Source organism: Pleurodeles waltl, chromosome 6 (assembly GCF_031143425.1).
Source record: "Pleurodeles waltl isolate 20211129_DDA chromosome 6, aPleWal1.hap1.20221129, whole genome shotgun sequence".
NCBI lineage: Eukaryota > Metazoa > Chordata > Amphibia > Caudata > Salamandridae > Pleurodeles > Pleurodeles waltl.
The window spans coordinates 1,102,112,336-1,102,133,668 of record NC_090445.1 but is presented as its reverse complement, the minus strand read 5'-3'; the positions used below and the strand labels follow the sequence as shown (position 1 = coordinate 1,102,133,668).

The window sequence follows — 21,333 nt, the reverse complement described above, 5'->3', positions numbered from 1 at the left end:
TAAAGTCAGTTTACATGCTAGGTTTTCAGAAATATTGTGGAGACTTTTTGAGACCGCATGCAAACTTATAGAAAGAAACAACATTATTTGTATGTGTTGCAATATCACTGTAGGCTATAAGAACACCAGTGCGAGTGATGTGCCTCCACTTTCCCTCTGTGGTCAGAGTGGGATAAAGGGCAACAAAGTCTGTTTAAGTGAATTTGTGTAAAGTAGCGCTTCTCAGGGCAGGTAGCACTGGAGCTGTGTGCTATCCAGAGCACCCACAACACTGGCACAATGAAGTGCGAGCTTTTGCATCTGTTTGTCGTTCAGCCTTCCAGTACCAGTAATAAGATGCACAAAAAGGAAAGGCATTGCCTAGAAACGACCTCAGTGAACAATCGGAACTTCAATCCCACCTCACATTTACTTTATGCCAAACCTACATAGCTCAGTGAATCAAGTAATCAGTAGCTTCTTCCTAATGAGGTTCCTGAATGAATTTCCAAGGGGAGCACGATCTCCATTTTTATCCCTGCAGTTGTTATTCTGGTGCTCTATCTCCCTGCTCTCCAGGCAGGGGTACTGTCCCCCTCTTTCTGTCCCCTCCGTGCAGTGTAATCTGTGATGATGTTCAGGTCAAAACAAACTCATGTTCCTAATTCCACGTGCATCAATGATTAGAGCAGTTTAGAGCACTACATTTTGAAAGAAATTGTTTATGTAGCAAGGACATATCAGACACGTGGTGCTGTCCATGCAACGGGCGCGTTTCATCAGGTCAAACACAGATGAGAATACAGAAACTAGGGTGTATTGGTGGGTGAGGGGCATGTAGTTAGGGCAAAACATGTTTGCGCATTGTTAATTTGGGAATTCGAAAAAATGTATTAGGTGGTTCTTGACCAACAAAGGCACATTGGCACTAAAACCAGTAACCAGGAAATAAAACAGAGACGGGCAAGGTGTGGTCTGCAAAACTGATACCATGGGTTGTAAACATTTACTTTAGATATGATTGCATTCTGAGGCACGGGGAAGAACCGTATTGCCCTGAATTAGACAACATATGTTGAGCACCGCAAAGAATCGACAAGTGAAAAATGAAGCTGATTAGGTATCCTGGGAATTACACTGTGGCACGCAGGCTGGCGGTAATCAATTTCAGCTACTGAGATTGCAACCAGTATGGTTGCAAATCATATACGTTTAATAACATAGTTGCGTTTAATATTTTACATGGCATCAGGTTGTAAATAGAACGTGCCCATGTTTTCATCCGCGCATTGTGTTGCCTGTACCCTGCATGATGTGAAAAGACACGTGGTCCAGCGATGTGAAGTGAGCACCACTTCACAGGTTGTTTTAAACAATTAATTCTCTTCCTCCAAGGTAAACGCTAAGGGCCAGATGTAGCAAGCAGTTTTCCCATCTGTGTCTATGGGAAAATGTGTTCGTACGTATGGCCCTAAAGTCGGTGGCAATAGCACAAAACTGAATTTAGTGGTAAAATGAGGGTTGTCGCCTGTGGTACACTGACACCAAAATGATTCCAGTTTTGACCACACACTATTTCAATACTCCTCAAACCAAGCACGCAGTACCCCGATGCGCTTTGAAGTGTTATCAAGGATATGAAGCGCTGTAAAAATACAAATAAAGTACGATACATTTATCAGCACTTGGTATTTCATACCCATAAATTCATTCCAGCTCATCCCTGGTCTATTTTCGGAAAGTTGGATCGAGATATACCAGATAACCATGCACTAACTGAAGTCATTTTGCACCATTTTATAAACATTTTATGCCATAGGAATATCATGGGCGGGGCTCTCCTTGCTGCGGCAGGTGAACGTTGTACGTACACTCTAGTCAGAACCAGTGCTTAATTTGTGCTTGTTGTTTATGGTGCTGAACACCAGCACTTATTTGTGAGGACCGGGGCTTATTCTTATGCCTCAAGCTTTCGCTGCGCGCAAAAGACACATATAGGAAAGGCGGAAGAAGGAAAAACTAAAAAGTGTCAGAAAGGGAGAAAGTTGCAGGATGAGCTGAAGGGGCAAGGGTGGCCGTAAACGGATTGAAGAGGCCTGACATGGCTTCAGGATTACGCTGCCTCAGTATTCAGTGCCGGCAGATTTAATTACAGAAGCTTCGTGTTTAAGAAAAGGGCTTTGAGCACCGGCACCTCTTAATTTGGAAATGAAGCACCGGTCAGAACATACATAGAATGTACAATGCATATCCAAGCGAAAAGTAAATCGATGTAAGGTCGTTGCAACCACTACCTCACACTTACATGGTAATTTAAATACTGCGCTTGTCTTTAAGTGCAGAGCGAAAAGCAGGGGTTACAGTGACTCTCTGCCTCAAAGCAGCATGACATTGCGGCTTTCATTGAGTATATATTTGCATATGCGCAAAAATGCTCACCTTCTGTGGAAGCTCAAAAGCCATCCTGTCCCTTTCCCAGAGCACTAATGGGAATGACAACATCTTCAATGAAACGTCTTTAAAATCAAAGTGAGGACAAAAACTTCGGGAGGAGTTGGGCTTCGTGTTTACCGGGTACCACATACCCTGAACGCCGGTAAAGCTGTCTTCCTCGTTGTGAGGCTCACACTGGTTCGTCACCGGCGAGTGGCGAGCCGAGAGCTCTGTACAAGCGTAGGGCACGAGAAGACACCGTCAGAAAATATAGACCAACTCAAGAAACCGAGGGTTTGCCAGAGGAGAGTGCACTCTGCTTCAGCAACAGCCTGTAATCGTCCTTTCTGTGTAAAAAGCACACTCTGAGGACAGATCGCGAGGGCGGAGAACCTGTTCCACTTCCTCGTGCAAAAACCACAGTAACGCCTGGGATGTGGTTTACGCGCCGGGGGTTTACACGTTTGTCGTAACCGGTCCCCGATAAAGTGTTCGGCGGTTAGGTGAGATGAAAGTGGAGATATTTCATACACAATGCTCCCCTTCTTGCACTGGAGGCTTGTGGAGGCTGTCACCTGCGCCGTAACTAGACACGCTGCTCAATGAGCTTTGTAAGAACACAATGAGTTATTGACAACGTGCTCCTGAAGAGAGGCTTGGAAAGTACACTGAATGAGTGTGTGTAATTATGGGATCGTGTGCTATTGGTAAAGAAGCAGGTGGAAACTTGGCTTCGGCTCATTGGCTACAGTCAGGTGCACTGATGCAGGAGGGCTAGGGAAATGCTTCATGGGTTAGTGACAAAAGGAGGGTTTGGAACAAGATCAGCTGACATACAGTATGCCTGTACTTGATTTTTAGACCATGTAGGAGGCTGGCCTGGATTGTAGAGGGTACCCTAGGTACTTACACCTTATGCCAGGTTCAGTTATCCCTTATTAGTGAAAAATAGTCAGTGTTCTAGTTGCCTTTTTCATGTACTCATCCATTCTGGAACTTAGGCCAAGTACATAGTCCACAATGTCTTGTTTAGGGGGCTTCAGTGGTTGCTTCCACTCCTCTTTCATAAGAGCAAGGGGACCCCCAACAGGGTAACCAAAGAGGAGTTCAAAGGGGCTGTAGCCCACTCCTTTTGGGGTACCTCCCTGTGGGCAAAAAGGAGGCATGGCCAGAGGACATCCCATCTTCCTCTGAGATTTTTAGAGAGTCCCATGATCATGCCTTTAGGAGTTTTATTAAACCTCTCAACCAATCCATTTGTTTGTGGATGATAAGGGGCGGATAATTTGTCTGTTATACCACACTCCTTCCACAAAGCTTTGAGGTATGCAGACATGAAGTTACTACCTCAGTATGATACAACTTCCTTAGGGAAACCCACCCTGGTATATATTCCCAGGAGGGCCTTTGCCACTGCAGGTGCTATAGTGGTCCTTAAGGGGATAGCTTCTGGATACCTTGTGGCATGGTCCACCACAAAAAGGATGAATCTATTGCCAGAAGCTGTTGGAGGGTAAAGGGGGCCAACAATATCAACCCCTACCCTCTCAAAGGGCACCCCAACCACTGGCAGTGGGATTAAGGAGGTCTTGGGGTGCCACCAGTCTTGCCACTGGCTTGGCAGGTCACACGGGAGTGACAAAACTCCTTAGTGTCCTCTGACATATGAGGCCAGTGAAAATGAGGACCAAGTCTGTCCCATGTTTTACTTTGCCCCAAATGTCCAGCCAAAGGAATGTCACGTGCCAGAGTTAGGAGGAATCCCCTATACTGTTAGTCTGTCTAGAGGTAGCTTAGTTAGGAGCAGTTTAGGCTGAACTAGGAGACATGCAAAGCTCCTGCAATACCACTATATTTACACAGTACTTATACACAATAAAAGACAATACTCAGTGTTAACAAAAATAAAGGTACTTTATTTTAGTGATACAAGGCCAAAAATATCTTAGAGGCAATACTCCTTCTGGAGGTAAGAATTATACACAATATATCCACTAGAGACCAAAATCAGTTAAGTATATAGTCACAGAATAGTGCAAACAGTAGAAAATACAATAGAAAGCAATAGGATGGAATAGGCCTAGGGGCAACACAGACCATATACCAAGAAAGTGGAATGCGAATCACAAATTCCCCCCTAGGGAACTGTAGTGTGTAGAGGGGCACTGGGAGTGTAAGAAAACCACAAAGGTGAGTAAAATACCCCACACCAAAGCCCAGGAAAGTAGGAGTAAAGTACTGCACGTTTCCTCAGGACACACTGCAAGTCATGATAAGAGTTATTGCAAGAACCAAGCAAGACTGCAAGCAACAAATGGTGGATTCCTGGACCTGAAGACCTGTGAAGAGAGGAGACCAAGTCCAGAAGTCGCAGAAGATTCCAGGAAGGACAGGAGCCCCTGCCGACCTAGAAGATGGTGCAAAAGAGGATTATATGGTTAGAAGAAGTCTGCAGAAGAGCACCAAAGAAGATGGCTGCTGGTTCCTGCATGATGCAAGAGATATTCCATGTCGAGATCATGGATGCAGGCAAGTTGCAGCACAGGATTTGTCCAACAAGCTTTGGTTCAAGCAATGTCGCGGTTTGCGTCTAAATGGCGCACCTGGACCTAGGAGGGACCTGGGGGCCTCAACTCAGACTGAGGAGGCAGAGGGGGTTCCCAACACTGGAGGGAACCTACAGGTGCCACGCAGCACCCACAGGAGTCTCAGGACATGGGGACAAAGAAGGTGCAAATTGTGGTAGCTGCAGCACTACAAAAGAAGGTCCCACGCCCGCAAAGAACAACTCAGCAAGTTTTGTGTTGCAGGATGGAGTGCTGGGGACCTGGGCCATGCTGTGCACAAAGGATTCTTGCAAATAGTGCAGAGAGGCCTCAGGACCCAGATATGATGCAGTGCACCGGGGTACTATCTCAAACCGGGAAGGCAAGCTCTTACCTCTGCCAAATTTGGACAGCTGAACCTTGGGACAGTCTGGGTCGAAGGGGTCCGCCACCTGTGTTCCAGGGAGCAGACTCGTTGCCAGGAGAGGAGTCCCAGAGAATGGGTCGTTGTCTTAAAAGGTGCCTGCTGGAGCAGGGAAGTGACTCGGTCACTCCACGGTAGATTCCTTTGGTTCTTCTGGTGCAGGGTGAAGGCAGGGAGTCCTCAGAGCGTGCACACCTTGGAAACTGTTGCAGTTGCTGGCTGGAGCTGGAGTTGCAGGGTCACAGTTGCCTTTCTGGATACTTTGTTGCAGTTACAGCAGTTCCTAGAGCAGTCTATGGTTGATCCAACGGTCAGAAGCTGAAGCAGAAGTTGCAGAGGATTCCAGGTGGAAACTTGCAACTGAATCTGAAGAGGAACCCACAGGAGAGACCCTAAATAGCTCTGAGAGGGGTATTGGCTACCTAACCAGGTATGCACCTATTAGAAGGGGTCTCTGATGTAATCTACTGGCACTGGCCACTCAGAGATCTACAGAGTGTCCCCACACCTCGGAAAACAAGATGGCTAATGCCAGGGACACACTGGAGGAGCTTTGGGCGCCACTCCTGGTGTGGTGATGGACAGAGGAGTGGTCACTCCCCTTTCCTTTGTCCAGTTTCGTGCCAAAGCAGGGACTGGGGGTCCCTGAACCAGTCTAGACTGGCTTATACAAGGAGGGCACCATCTGTGCCCTTCAAAGCATTTCCAGAGGCTCTGGGAGGCTTCCACTCCTAAGCCTGTAACGCCTATTTCCAAAGGGAGAAGGTGTAACACCCTCCTACCAAAGGAAATTCATTGTTCTGGCTTCCTGGGTCTGAGCTGCTTAGACACCAGGAGGGCAGAACCCTGTCTGTGAGATGACAGCAGTTGTAGCTGCACTGCAAGCCTCAGAGAGCTGGTTTGGCAGTACTGGGGGTCCTTGGTGGAGCCCCCAGGATGCATGAGATTGCCCCCCAATACCAGATTTGGAATGGGGGGACAATTCCATGATCTTAGACACCTTACATGGCCATATTCGGAGTTACCAGTGTGAAGCTACATATAGGTATTGACCTATATGTTGTGCACGCATATAATGTTATCCCCGCACTCATGAAGTCCGAGGATTTGGCCCTTGACAGCATGGGGGCACCTTTGATAGTGCAAGAGTGCCCTCACACTTAGTAACTTTGCACCTAGCCTTCAGTAAATGAAGGTTAGACATATAGGTAACTTATAAGTTGCTTAAGTGCAGTGAAAATTGCTGTGAAATAGTGTGTGCACTATTTCACGGAGGCTGCAGTGGCAGTCCTGTGGAAGGGTTTGTCTGAGCTCCTTATGGGTGGCAAAAGAAATGCTGCAGCCCATAAGGATCTCCTGGAACCCCAATGTCCTGGGTACCTAGGTACCATATACTAGGGACTTATAAGGGGGGTCCAGTGTGCCAATTGAAATTGGTAAATGAAGTCAATGAACTTTATAGTGACTAATTTGGAAGCAGAGAGAGCATTATCACTGAAGCTCTGGTTTGCAGAACTTCAGCGACACAGTTAATCACTACTGACAACACACACATTAGGCCTCAAACTATGAACACTGGGGTCCTGACTAGCAGGATCCCAGGGAGACAGGGAAAACATACTGACAAACAGGTAGAAATTGGGGGTAACATGCCAATAAAGATGGTACTTTCCTACACCCCCCCCCCAAACGAGGGACAATAAGGCTAACCTTGCCCAGATGAGTCTTCATTGTCTAAGTGGAAATATCTGGAGAGTCCATCGGCATTGGAGTGGGTACTCCCAGATCTATGTTCCATTGTAAAGTCCATCCCCTGTAGGAAATTGGACCACCTCAGCAATTTAGGTTTTTCGCCTTTCATCTGTTTTAGCCATAAGAGAGGTTTGTGGTCTGTTTGAACAATGAAGTGAGTACCAAACAAGTATGGTCTCAACTTCTGAAGGCCCAGACCACAGCAAAGGCCTCCCTTTCTATGGCAGACCAGACCAACACTTTTCTCTAGGGGTCAACCTCCTATTGATAAAAGCAACAGGTTGATCCTGGCCCTCTGAGTTAAGTTTTGATAACACTGCCCCACCCCCCAGTACAGAATCATCTGTCTGGAGAATGATTTTTTTAGAGTAATTTTGGCTTTTTAGGACAGGTGCAGTACACATAGCCTGCTTCAGCTCCTCAAAAGCTTTCTGACAGCTGGCTGTCCACAATAACTTTTTAGGGATTTTCTTGGAAGTGAGGTCGTTAAGAAGGGCAGCAATGGAGCCATAGTTCTTAACCCCTTCTGTGCCGTGATCGTAATGGTTAGGTCCACCAGCACAGTGCTCATGTGCCGAGGACCGTAACCATTACGTCCTCGGCACCGAGCTTAGTGGGAGCGCTAGCACTCCCTCTGTGGGCTTCCCTCCCACCCCCCAAGGCAGGGATGGAAGGAGAAGCCCTTCTCCTTCCACCCCCCCAACCCCTTCTAATGACGTCAGCGCGCGATCGCGCACTGACATCATTATAGGGTGCCGGTTGCACTGGAAGCCATTTGCTTCCAGTACGATCGAGGAGAAAGAGGTGAGTTTCTCCTCCGGCGGGTGGGGGGTTGCAAATAAAGAGGCATTGGGGGAAAGGAAAGGGTTTTCCTTTCCCCTGGTGTCTCTTTGAGCATTCCTGCTGCCCGATCGCATTGCGATCAGGCAGCAGAAATGCCCACTAGATGCCAGGGTTTTTTTTGTTTGTTTATATGTAATGTTTTTTGTGTTAGGGAGCGGCCCCTTGGGGAAGGGTCGCTCCCATTTGGGGGCATGTTTGTTGTGTCCATTTTATTTTTAGGCTGATCTGCCCCCAAGGGGGAGAGAAACCATTAGAACACCAGGGATTTTTGTCGGTATGTTTATGTATGTGGGGGGGCATTGAACTTTTGGCCATTTCTGCCCCTCTTGGGGGCAGATGGGCCTATTGTTTTTAGGCCCACCTGCCCCCAAGGAAGGCAGAAGCCACTTAGATACCAGGGATAGTGCGTGTGTATGTGTTAGTGGATGGGGGGTGGCCCCTTGGGCAAGGGTTGCCCCCCTTTGTGGGCACGTGTACCAAGGCCATTTCTGCCCCCCTTGGGGGCAGATCGGCCCATTATTTTTATGCTGATCTGCCCCCAAGGGGGGGCAGAAACCACTAGAATGCCAGGGATTTTTAAAATATGTTTATTTATAAGGGGGAGCATCTCCTTGGGCAAGGGGTGCCCCCCCCCAAGGGGGGCATTGAACTGTTGGCCATTTCTGCCCCCTTGGGGGCAGATGGATCTATTTTTTTAGGCCCATTGCTTCCAAGGGGGGAAGAAGCCACTTAGGCACCAGGGATAGTGTGTGTGGTTTAGTTTTTGGTTGGGGGTGGCCCCTTGGGCAAGGGTCGCTCCCCATGGGGACACACTACTAAAGGTATTTTCTGCCTTCCTTGGGGCAGATAGGCCTATTTGTTAGTAGGCCCATCGGCCCCTATGGCAGAATCCACTTAGGCACCAATTTCTAAATGCTTGATGGTGGGGTGTTTGTCAACTGGCGAAGTATTTGCATTTGTGATAAAAAACAATTTCTCCTTTTTGTTCTAGTTCAAAGCTTTTGCTTTCTTTGCTGTGGCTCCTTGAGGTTTTGGCGGTGGTTGACCTGCAGTTTGCATAGTGGCATGTTTTAGGTAAGTAAAAGCAATTTACTCCAAAGGAGTATTGTTGCCATGCATGAATGACATGTTTGTAGGTGGTGTACTAAATGCAGGATTGTGTGTGAAATTGTCCTTAGATTTGTGCACAATGATATTTGTGTTGTATTATTTCTAATTTGCTTTTCTTTCTTTCTTTTTAGTGGGATATAATTGGTGATTGCTGTGTCTGTGCAGAGTAGGTGCTGGTGAGTCAAGCTTTTCAGGCAAGTGAGCGGTATAGTTTTTGAGTTTATAACTCTTACTGATAAAGCTACACTTTATTACTTATCTTACACATTGCTGGTTGTTGGTGGTGCATTTGTCCATTTACTTTTCGCAGGAAAGATCATGGCTAGCTGCAGCATGAACCCCCAATCAGGTGGTTGGTATGCTTTTTTAGTCATTGTCTGATCATGATTATGAGATGGACTCTGCTTCTGAGGCAGAGGAGGAAGTGAGAGATTATGGCAGTGAAGTTTCTGGAGGAGGGCAATCTTCTGATGAGGAAGCCACTCTCAGTGCAGATGAAGGGCCTGTTTCAGAGGAGGACACAGATGTGCCATTAGTGCAGCAACCTGGGGCTGAAAGGTTTCCCGTTATAAGGCCTTAACTCTGGGTTGCCCCAAACATGGAGCAGCCAGAGTTGCCTGCCTTTACTGGTCTCCCAGGGTGTAGAGTCAATACAGAGAACTTTTTGCCTGTCAATTTATTTGAGTTATTTGTGGATGATGTGTTTTTGGAAGAGATTGTTGAGCAGACTAATTTGTATGTGGAGCAGCATTTGAGGGATAACGCTGCTAGACTTAGGCCACACTCTAGAGCTACCCAGTGGATTCCCACAAATTTGGAGGAGATGAAAAGGTTTTTGGGTTTTGACTCTTTTGATGAGGTTGATAAGGAAGCCATCACTGGCTTCTTATTGGTTTACTAGTCCCTTGATGGCAACAGCTATATTTCCTGCAACCATGAGTCGTAATCAGTATTTGCTTTTTCTTAGGATGCTGCATTTTGTTGACAATGCATTAGCCTTGCCACGAAATCACCCTGATTCTGACTGTCTTTTTAAGATTAGGCCTGTACTTGATCATTTTGTAGATCGGTTTTCAGAGGTCTATGTTCCAGGCAAAGAAATAGCTGGGGAAGAGTCTTTGGTCCTCTTCAAGGGTCCTTTGTTTTTTAGGCAGTACATTCCTAGCAAGAGGGCATAATATGGAATTAAATTGAATATGCTGTCTGAAAGTAGTACAGGATATGTGTATAGTTTCCATGTCTACACTGGTAGGGATTCCAGTATTGACCACCCTGGTTGTCCCCCCACTTTTTGAGTTACTGAGAAAATTGTGGGGGAACTTGGTAGACGACTGTTCAACAAAGGTCACCATTTGTATGTAGATGACTTCTACACTGGAGTGCAGTTGTTAAAGGAATTGTTTGGAGTGGACACTGTTGCTTGTGGCACAATTCTTTGTAACCAGAAAGGCTATCCAAGGGAGCTTGTCTGTAAAAAACTTGAGAGGGTACAGTGCCTTGCAGAATGATGAACTGCTAGCTTTGAAATTGTTAGACAAGAGGGATGTCTACATGCTAAGTACCATCCATGATGAGAGTACACCCCCGTGACTGTTTGGGGCCAGGTTGCTGAAGTGCGCAAACCTGTGTGCATTGTAGATTATAATAAACACATGGGAGGAGTAGATAGTGTTGATCAGAGGTTGGAACCTTCTATTCGTAAGTCTTACTTTGGTATAAGTAGTTAGCAATTTACCTCTTCCACTTAGCAACTTTTAATGCTTTTATTGTGTTTAAGGATAGGTCTCCAGAGTCAAAGATGACATTTGTGAAATTTCAGGAGTCAGTGATCGAGAGCCTTATTGTGTTGGAACAGACAAGAGTTCCTAGAGAAGCAGTGGTGGAGGATATGGCTAGATTGAAAGATCACCACTTTGCTGAGCACATTCCTTCCACACCCCAAAAAGACTTTCCAGCTAAGAAATGTAGAGTGTGTGCTCAAAGAGGTATCCGGAGGGAGACTCGAATGTACTGCCCAGATTGTCCTTAAAAGCCTGGGCTGTGTCTGGGTAGTTGTTTTAAGAATTACAACACCCAGAAGAATTACTGGGAACTACCATGAGTGTAAACTACCTGTTTTATATTTTCATGTGTTCAGTTTCATGGTTGACATTTCTGTCATGTACTTAGTTAGAGCTTTTGTGTTTGTAGTTATGTAATTATTTCTAATTAGTTAGTAGTTTCTTTGTTTTTAAAACAAAAAAAAAAAAGTGATGCCATTGTGTGTGGAGTGGCGCTTGGCTGACGGTGTACATACTGACTTGGTGTTGGCTACTGCAACACACTGCCAGCCAAACGCCAGTCCACACACTCCGATCAGCTGGTGTGATTGCTGTATCAGGCATGTAAGCGATGCCCCTTGAGTGGCGCTGTCTGTCGATGCAAGTGTTGTAATGTGCTGGGCCCGTGGCTGGCGGCGTGAATGGTCTTGTGCATGTCATGTATGAAAGGGCTGTGAATGGCCTGTAAAGTGGTTGGTGCCTTGCCGTGGCTTTACAGCTCACAAGCTGTCAGTCATTGGTTCAGTTTTTTGGCCTTTCAGTTATTAACAGTGCATTTCATTTTTGTGAAATTTCTTGTTAATAAAATGTGATCCACCGAACCATCACTCACCCTCATGCCAAATCTAACCAGTATGTGTGGTAAAAATTACAATACCTGCTCTGCTGTAATCAGGCGTCGCAGAACACCTGTGACACGCTAGGTGTCTCGGTGGGATCCCGATGATGAAACATGCCACCTACTTGGTTGGTGGGTGAAGGGTCTTTTTAACATAACCTAAGTGCATTTCTTTTCACAATTTTAGTGTTTGGAACATCACATAAGTATGTGGACACACCAAAATGATCTATTGCAAAACTACCTATGTTTGGGGGGGCACCTATGTTTTTGGTCCCGGGTGCGTCCTTCATCTAGGGAAACCTCACAAACCCAGATATGTTTTAAAAATAGACACCCAAGGAGTCCAAGGAGGTGTGGCTTGCCTGGATCCCCCAACATTTTCTTTCCCAGACTGCTCGGCAAACCTCAAAATTTGCTTAAAAAAATCATATTTTCCTCACTTTTCTGTGTAGGATCACCGCTGCAGCACAAATGTCCTACCACCCAGCGTTCCCCTCAGTCTCCCAAGTAAAATGATACCTCACTTGCATGGGTCCCCAAAGCAGAGTCAGCCTAAAAGATGTATAAAAGAAAAATATGTGCTTATCAACTCGCTGTGCTATCCCTTCAATCTCTACAGGTTGATGGCATTTTACTGTTGCAGGCGCCTGGGCCATCCACACAAGTGAGGTATCATTTTTATCGGGAGACTTGGGGGAACGCTGGGTGGAAGGAAATTTGTGGCTCCTCTCAGATTCCAGAACTTTCTGTCACCCAAATGAGAGGAAAAAGTATTTTTTTGGCCAAAGTTTAGGTTTGCAAAGGATTCTGGGTAACAGAACCTGGTCAGAGCCCCACAAGTCACCCCATCATTGATTCCCCTGGGTGTCTAGTTTTAAAAAATGTGCAGGTTTGCTAGGTTTTCCCAGGTGCCGGCTGAGCTAGAGGCCAAAATCCACAGTTAGGCACTTTGTAAAAAACAGCTTTGTTTTCTTTGTGAAAATGTGGTGTGTACATGTTGTGTTTTGGGGCATTTCCTGTTGCACGCGCTAGGCCTACCCACACAAGTGAGGTACCATTTTTATCAGGAGACTTGGGGGAATGCTGTGTGGAAGGAAATTTGTGGCTCCTCTCAGATTCCAGAACTTTCTGTCACCGAAATGAGAGGAAAAAGTGTTTTTTGGCCACATTTTGAGGTTTGCAAAGGATTCTGGGTAACAGAACCTGGTCAGAGCCTCACAAGTCACCCCATCTTGTATTCCCCTAGGTGTCTAGTTTTAAAAAATGTGCAGGTTTACTAGGTTTCCCCAGGTGCCGGCTGATTTAGAGGCCAAAATCCACAGCTAGGCACTTTGTAAAAAACGGCTCTGTTTTCTTTGTGAAAATATGGTGTGTCCACGTTGTGTTTTGGGGCATTTCCTGTCGCGGGCACTAGGCCTACCCACACAAGTGAGGTACCATTTTTATTGGGAGACTTGGGGGAAGGCTGGGTGGAAGGAAATTTTTGGCTCCTCTCAGATTCCAGAACTTTCTGTCACTGAAATTAGAGGAAAATGTGTTTTTTTGGCCACATTTTGAGGTTTGCAAAGGATTCTGGGTAACAGAACCTGGTCAGAGCCCCACAAGTCACCCTATCTTATATTCCCCTGAGTGTCTAGTTTTCAAAAATGGACAGGTTTGCCAGGTTTCCCTAGGTGCCGGCTGAGCTAGAGGCCAAAACCCACAGTGAGGCACTTTCTAAAAAACAGCTCTGTTTTCTTTGTGAGAGTGTGGTGTGTCCTTGTTGTGTTTTGGGGCATTTCCAGTCACGGGCGCTAGGCCTACCCACACAAGTGAGGTACCATTTTTATTGGGAGACTTGGGGGAAGGCTGGGTGGAAGGAAATTTGTGGCTCCTCTCAGATTCCAGAACTTTTAGTCACCGAAATGAGAGACAAAAAGTGTTTTTTGGCCACATTTTGAGGTTTCCAAAGGATACTGGGTAACAGAACCTGGTCAGAGCCCCACAAGTCACCCCATATTGGATTCCCCTAGGTGTCTAGTTTTGCTAGGTTTCCCTAGGTGCCGGCTGAGCTAGAGGCCAAAATCCACAGCTAGACACTTGGCAAAAAACAGCTCTGTTTTCTTTGTGAAAATGTGATGTGTCCATTTTGTGTTTCCTGTTGTGGGCCCTAGGCCTACCCACGCAAGTGAGGTACCATTTTTATTGGGAGATTTGGGGGAACACAGAATACCAAGACAAGTGTTATTGCCCCTTGTCTTTCTCTAAATTTTTTCCTTTAAAATGAAAGACAGTGTGTAAAAAAGAAGTCTATTTGAGAAATGCCCTGTAATTCACATGCTAGTATGGGCACCCCGATATTCAGAGATGTGCAAATAACCACTGCTCTTCAACACCTTATCTTGTGCCCATTTTGGAAATACAAAGGTTTTTTTTATACCTATTTTTCAATTTTTATATTTCAGCAAATGAATTGCTGTATGCCCGGTATAGAATGAAAACCAATTGCAAGGTGCAGCTCATTTTTTGGCTCTGGGTACCTAGGGTTCTTGATGAACCTACATGCCCTATATATCCCCACAACCAGAAGAGTCCAGCTGACGTAACGGTATATTGCTTTAAAAAATCTGACTTCGCAGGAAAAAAGTTACAGAGTAAAACATGGAGAAAAATGGCTGTTCTTTTCACCTCAATTTCAATATTCTTTTATTTCAGCTGTTATTTTCTGTAGGAAACACTTGTAGGATCTACACAAATTACCCCTTGCTGAATTCATAATGTTGTCTACTTTTTAGAAATGTTTAGCTTTCTGAGATCCAGCATTGGTTTCTCACCCATTTCTGTCACTAACTGGAAGGAGTCTGAAAGCACAAAAAATAGTAAAAATGGGGTATGTCCCAGTAAAATGTCAGAATTGTGTTGAAAAATTGGATTTTCGGATTCAACTCTGCCTGTTCCTGAAAGCTGGGAAGATGGTGATTTTACCACCGCAAACCCTTAGTTGATGCCATTTTCAGGGGAAAAAACACGAGCCTTCTTCTGCAGCCCTTTAAAAAAAAATTAAAAAAAATTCACTGTATTTTGGCTAGTTTCTTGGCTTCGTTCAGGGGAACCCACAAAGTCTGGGTACTTCTAGAATCCCTAGGATGTTGGAAAAAAAGGACGCAAATTTGGCGTGGGTAGCTTATGTGAAGAAAAAGTTATGAGGGCCTAAGTGCGAACTGCCCCAAATAGCCAAAAAAGGCTTGGCACAGGAGGGGAAAAGGCCTGGCAGTGAAGTGGTTAATAATACCCAGTGAGACCTAAGATGGCTCTGACCTGGGTCTGAGTAGTAGGGGGAGCCCAGTCCATAATTGTCTGGATCCTGCCTTGTAATTGCTCAATCTGTTCTGCACCTATTGGTGGCCCAGATAAACCACTTTCCCCTGCCCTATCTGGCACTTTGAAGCCTTGATAGTGAGGCCTGCCTTTTGCAGTGCCTCCAAAACTTTCCATAGGTAGACCAGGTGGGCATCCCAGGTGGAGCTAAATACAGCAATATCATCTAAGTATGCTGCACTAAAAGCTTCCAAACCTTGGAGGACTATATTCACCAGCCTCTGGAAAGTGGCAGGTACATTTTGCAAACCAAAGGGCATAACTGTGAATCAGTAATGCCCTCCTATGTAGAAAATGCAGATAACTTGATCTGCCAATACCTTGTAGTCAGATCAAAGGTGCTGAGACACTTGGCAGAAGCCAGTGTATCTATGAGCTTATCTGCCCTGGGTATAAGGTGAGCATCAGTTTTGGTTACAATATTAAGTCATCTATAGTGCACACAAAAACATATTTCTCTCTTTCCTTCTTTGCAATGAGGTTTGGGGACTAGCACCAATGGGCTGGCCCAGGTGCTATCAGAGGGCTCAATAACTCCTAGGTCTAACATTTTCTGCATCTCAGATTTAATACAGTCTCTGGCATGGTCTGGCTGCTTATAAATCTATCTTTTGACAGGTTAACTGTCTCCAGTATCAACTGAATGTTCACACGAGGTAGCTGTACCAGGTGCGAGGGAAAAGAGGTCAGAAAATTGCCCTAGAAGGTTTTTGCAGTCCTCCTTCTGCTCTGCAGCGAGGCAGTCTGAAGGCACCCACTCCTTCCACTAAGCTATCAGCTTCAGTGTTGGAGAAGAGGTCAGGGAGAGGGTCACTCTATTCCTCCTGCCCATCATCTGTGGCCATGAGTGGGGTTAAATCAGTCCTATAAAAGTAAGGTTTAAGGCGGTTGACATGAAGCACCCTAAGGGGACTTCTGGCAGTGCCCAGGTCTACCAGGTAGGTGACCTCACCTTTCTTCTCCACAATGAGATGGGGTCCACTCCATTTGTCCTGGAGTGCTCTTGGGACCACAGGCTCCAATACCCATACCTTCTGTTGTCTTGGATGGTACTCAGCCAGGACAGCCTTCTGGACATGCCATTTCTTTTGGAGCCCTGGCTGGCCTGAAGGGTTTTAGTGGCCTTTTTCATGTAGTCAGCCATTCTGGAACTTAGGCCAAGTACATAGTCCACAATGTCTTGTTTAGGGGGCTTCAATGGTTGCTCCCACTCCTCTTTCACAAGAGCAAGGGGACCCCAGCAGGGTAACCAAAGAGGAGTTCAAAGGGGCTGTAGCCCACTCCTTTTGGGGTACCTCCCTGTGGGCAAAAAGGAGGCATGGCCAGAGGACATCCCATTTTCCTCTGCGTTTTTTAGAGAGTCCCATGATCATGCCTTTAGGAGTTTTATTAAACCTCTCAACCAATCCATTTGTTTGTGGATGATAAGGGGCAGTGAATTTGTCTGTTATACCACATTCCTTCCACATAGCTTTGAGGTATGCAGACATGAAGTTACTACCTCAGTCTGATACAACTTCCTTAGGGAAACCCACCCTGGTAAATATTCCCAAGAAGGCCTTTGCCACTGCAGGTGCTATAGTGGTCCTTAAGGGGATAGCTTCTGGATACCTTGTGACATGGTCCACCACAATAAGGAAGAATCTATTGCCAGAAGCTGTTGGACGTAAAGGGGGCCAACAATATCAACCTCTACCCTCTCAAAGGGCACCCCAACCACTGGCAGTGGGATTAAGGGGGTCTTGGGGTGCCACCAGTCTTGCCACTGGCTTGGCAGGTCACACAGGAGTGACAAAACTCCTTAGTGTCCTCTGACATATGAGGCCAGTGAAAATGAGGACCAAGTCTGTCCCATGTTTTACTTTGCCCCAAATGTCCAGCCAAAGGAATATCACGTGCCAGAGTTAGGAGGAATCCCCTATATTGTTAGTCTGTCTAGAGGTAGCTATAGCAGAGCAGTTTAGGCTGAACTAGGAGACATGCAAAGCTCCTGCAATGCCACTATGTTTACACAGTACTTATACACAATAAAAGACAATACTCAGTGTTAACAAAAATAAAGGTACTTTATTTTAGTGATACAAGGCCAAAAATATCTTAGAGGCAATACTCCTTCTAGAGGTAAGAATTATACACAATATATCCACTAGAGACCAAAATCAGGTAAGTACATAGTCACAGAATAGTGCAAACAGTAGAAAATACAATAGAAAGCAATAGGATGCCCCAAATGTCCAGCCAAAGGAATGTCATGTGCCAGAGTTAGGAGGAATCCCCTATACTGTAAAGGGATGACCAGTCTCCTGGTGGAACCAGGTGAAGGGTCCCTTGCCTTAGTATAGAGGAGATTATTCTCCCAGTAAACTCTGTGGGTATCATTGACATCCCCATTTTACTGTTTGACAGCTTGCTGTCTGAGACCCTCTAGTGTGGGACAGGTCTGCTGTGCCACAATCAGTTCCTCTCTGACAGGCTCCCCTGCACCCAAAAGCTCAGCTGTGTCAGCTTCAAGCTCCTCTGGTGTAAGTTCTGCACAGGGAGTTGACTCCTCCTCATCAAAAGGGGAATCATCTGGAGGGAAAAGGATAGTGGACAAGAGTTTGCCTTTTCTACCCCTAGTTTTTGGCAGCACTTGGTCCATTGTTCCAGGATCCAAATTTCCCTGGCTCTTTGCTTCTTGGCCTGAGCCCTAGTAAGAGCAAATATATGCCCTGGAATGGGCAGCATTACTGCATGGGCCTTCAACTCCACTTCAGCCCAAGCTGAAGTCTCAAAATCATTTTGTAAGATGCACTCTACAGGTAAGTCAATGGATACCACAACATTCTTTGGACCAGTAAACCGCCACCCAGTTGAGATTCACAACAGCCATAGGGTGGCTAACAGTGTTGTTATGGGCTTCTGCCACTTGGTACTGATGAAAAAGTAGGTGTTGCTCAGGGGCTACCAGTTTCTCCATCACCATAGTGACACTGGCACCTGTGTCCCTGTAGGCCTCAACCTGAACACAATTGATTAGGGGTAGTCGCTTGTACTTATCCATATTAAGGGGACAAGCAACCAAGGTGGCAAGGTCAATGCCACCATCAGAGATCCAAACAACCTCAGTGGTCTCCCTAACTAGACCAACCCCCACTACATTACCAAAAGTGAGACCAGCTACACCCTTTGACTGGCTATTAGTAGTGTTCTTCCCACCACCACTGCTATTACTAGAGTCACTAGTAGAAGCAGTGGGGGTTATGGTGGTGGGAGGCTTGGTGTTTCTCTTTGGACCAATGGGGTCACTTGTCCAATGGCCTTTAGCTTTACATAAATAACATCATGGCTCTGATTGTGTGAAGAGGATTTGGACCCACCACCCCAGAGGATTTTTGTGGACCTGATGAAGACTTTGAAGAACTTTTTATCTCTATCCCCACCCTTGTCATGAGACTTACCATCCTTCTTCTTGCTGTCCTGTATGAGATTTTCTGCTCACCCTTATTCTGACCCATTTGTCTGCCTTTTTTCCAAATTCTTGTGGAGAGGTCAGATCTGAGTCCACAAGGTACTGATACAACAAATCAGTCACACAATTGTTCAATATATGCTCTCTCAGAATTAAGTTATACATGCTTTCATAGTCAGTCACCTTACCGCCATTTACCAACCTTCTAGGACTTTCACTGAACAGTCTACAAAGTCTACCCAATCTTGGGAAGACTCCTTTCTGGTCTCTCTGAACTTGATTCCATATTGCTCCGTGGTTAATCCCAGACCATCCAAGAGTGCACTTTTGAGAATGTGATGGTTGTCTGAGTCATACTCCCTGACAATAAGGAGTCTGTCTCTCCCCTTGCCAGTTAAAGACAACCACAGGATAGCAGCCCACTGTGATTGAGGGACCCTCTGACCTTTACAGGCCCTCTCAAGAGTAGCAAACCACTTATAGATGTCATACCCATCCTTGTAAGGGGGAACAACCTTGTGCAGATTTCTGGAATCAAATGTAGGTTCCCTAACACTGGAGTTCCTGAAACTGCTGCTGCCACCATGGGGAACTAGCCCCAAACCCTGTCTTTCCCTTTCCACAGCCAGGGATTCCCTGTCTAAGGCCAACTGTTGCTGCTGTAGCCTCAGTCTGGCCTCCTTCAACCTCAGCCTTCTGAGTTCCCTATTTAGGGACTGGTCCTCAGGGTTAGATGTGTGTGACACCTCTGAGACAGAAGTGACATTGGAATTGGCAGAGGCAGATCTTTCCCTAACTTGAGTCACGCTAGTTAACTGGCCTCGAGGTGTGAAGGGAGCCGTAATTGTGTGTTACACCTTCCTACTCCCAGCTACACTAGGTGGTTTGTTGATGGAAAGATTTTTGGAAGGACCTTCCCCAGGATCTTCAGAATGCTCTCCTGAGTCTGCCTGGTTGGAATCTTCCTCTACCTCCCCCTCTGACTGTTCCTGACCAGTGCTAAGTCCCTGGTCATCCTTCAAGAGGAGATTTAAGAGGAATTCCTTATTGGGGTTCTTCCTAATCCCTAATCCTCTTTCAATGTAGCGACTCCTCAAACTTTTAAAATTCAAACTTTCATAAGTTTTCCTTCACAACTCTAGGGGTAGCCTCTACAACAGACATGTTGACAGAAACAGTTTAGGAAAAAGAGTAAAAAAAAGAAGTTAGTAAGCTATTAGGCCTAACTTTTTAGAGAAAAGAAAACTTTTCAAAAACTTTTAGAAAGTTTCAAATAACCTTTTAGAAAGTTAAAAGTGACTTCTAGGTGCAATTATGCATAGCTTTAAGTATTGGAGTGAGCTTTTCTTGTGAAAAGCACTAGTAACAAAGTGGTAAAGCAACTGCAAGTACTTATCCCACCGCTGCACCACCAATGTAGGAGGCTGCCTGGTTTATAGTGGGTACCCTAGGTACCTACACCTTATACCAGGTCCAGTTATCCCTTAATAGTGAAATGTAGTCAGTGTTCTAGCAGCTTAGGCTGTCTAGAGGTAGCTGTAGCAGAGCAGCTTAGGTTGAACAAGGAGACATGCAAAGCTCCTGCAATACCACTATAGGTACATAGTATGCATACACAATGAAGGACAATACTCAGTGTAAACAAAAATAAAGGTACTTTATTTTAGTGAAACAAGGCCAAAAATATCTTAGAGGCAATACTCCTTCTGGAGGTAAGTATTATACACAATATATCCACTAGGGACCAACATCAGGTAAGTAAATAGTCACAGAATAGTGCAAACAGTAGAAAATACAATAGAATGCAATAGGATGCAATAGGCCTAGTGGCAACACAAACCATATACTAAGAAAGTGGAATGCGAATCACAAATTCCCTCCTAGGCAAGTGTAGTGTGCAGAGATACGCTGGGAGTATAAGGAAACCACAAATGTGAGTAAAATACCCCAACCCAGAGCCCAGGAAAGTAGAAGTTTCCTCAGGACACACTACAAGTCGTGATAAGAGTTATTGCAAGAATTAAGCAAGACTTCAAGCAACAAATGGTGGATTCCTGGACCTGAAGACCTGTGAAGAGAGGAGACCAAGTCCAGAAGTCACAGAAGATTCCAGGAAGGACAGGAGCCCCTGCCAACCTAGAAGATGGTGCAAAAGAGGATTCTCCGGTTAGAAGAAGTTTGCAGAGGAACATTTAATAAGATGGCTTCGGGCTCCTGCATGATGCAAGAGATGTCCCATATTGAGATGTTGGATGCAGGTAAGTTGTGGTGCTGGATTCGCCCAACAAGCCTTGGTTCAAGAAATGTTGCGTTTGCATCAAAATTGCGTTGCCTGGACCCAGGAGGACCTGGGGGCCTCAACTCAGACTGAGGAAGCCGTGCGGGTTCCCAACACTGGAGGGAACCCACAGATGACCATGCAGCACCCACGGGAATCCCAGGACATGGGGACTAAGAAGGTGCAAACGGCAGTTGCTGCAGCACTACAAAAGAAGGTCCCAAGCCGCCGGAGAACAACTCAGTGAGTTGTGCGTTGCAGGTTGGAGTGCTGGGGATCTGGGCCACGCTGTGCACAAAGGATTCTTGCAAATAGTGCACAGAGGCCTCAGGAGCTAGAGATGACGTGGTGCACATGGGTACTGTGGTAAACCGGGCAGGCAAGCTCTTACCTCCACCAAATTTGGACAGCTGGACCTTAGGACAGTCTGAGTTGAAGGGGTCCACCGCCTGTGTTCCAGGGAGCACACTTGTCACCAGGAGAGGAGTCCCAAAGAACC

At 45.9% G+C, this 21,333-nt stretch overlaps 1 long non-coding RNA gene across 1 annotated transcript in view; it reads right to left on the bottom strand.

Moving 5' to 3' along the window:
• LOC138300611 (uncharacterized) overlaps positions 1-3,018 on the bottom strand; it is a 106,033-nt gene extending 103,015 nt beyond the window's left edge. Inside the window, exon 1 of the long non-coding RNA XR_011204969.1 lies at positions 2,419-3,018. This is a non-coding gene — a long non-coding RNA (uncharacterized lncRNA). The remainder of the gene's footprint in view (positions 1-2,418) is intronic.
• Positions 3,019-21,333: the final 18,315 nt, after the last annotated feature.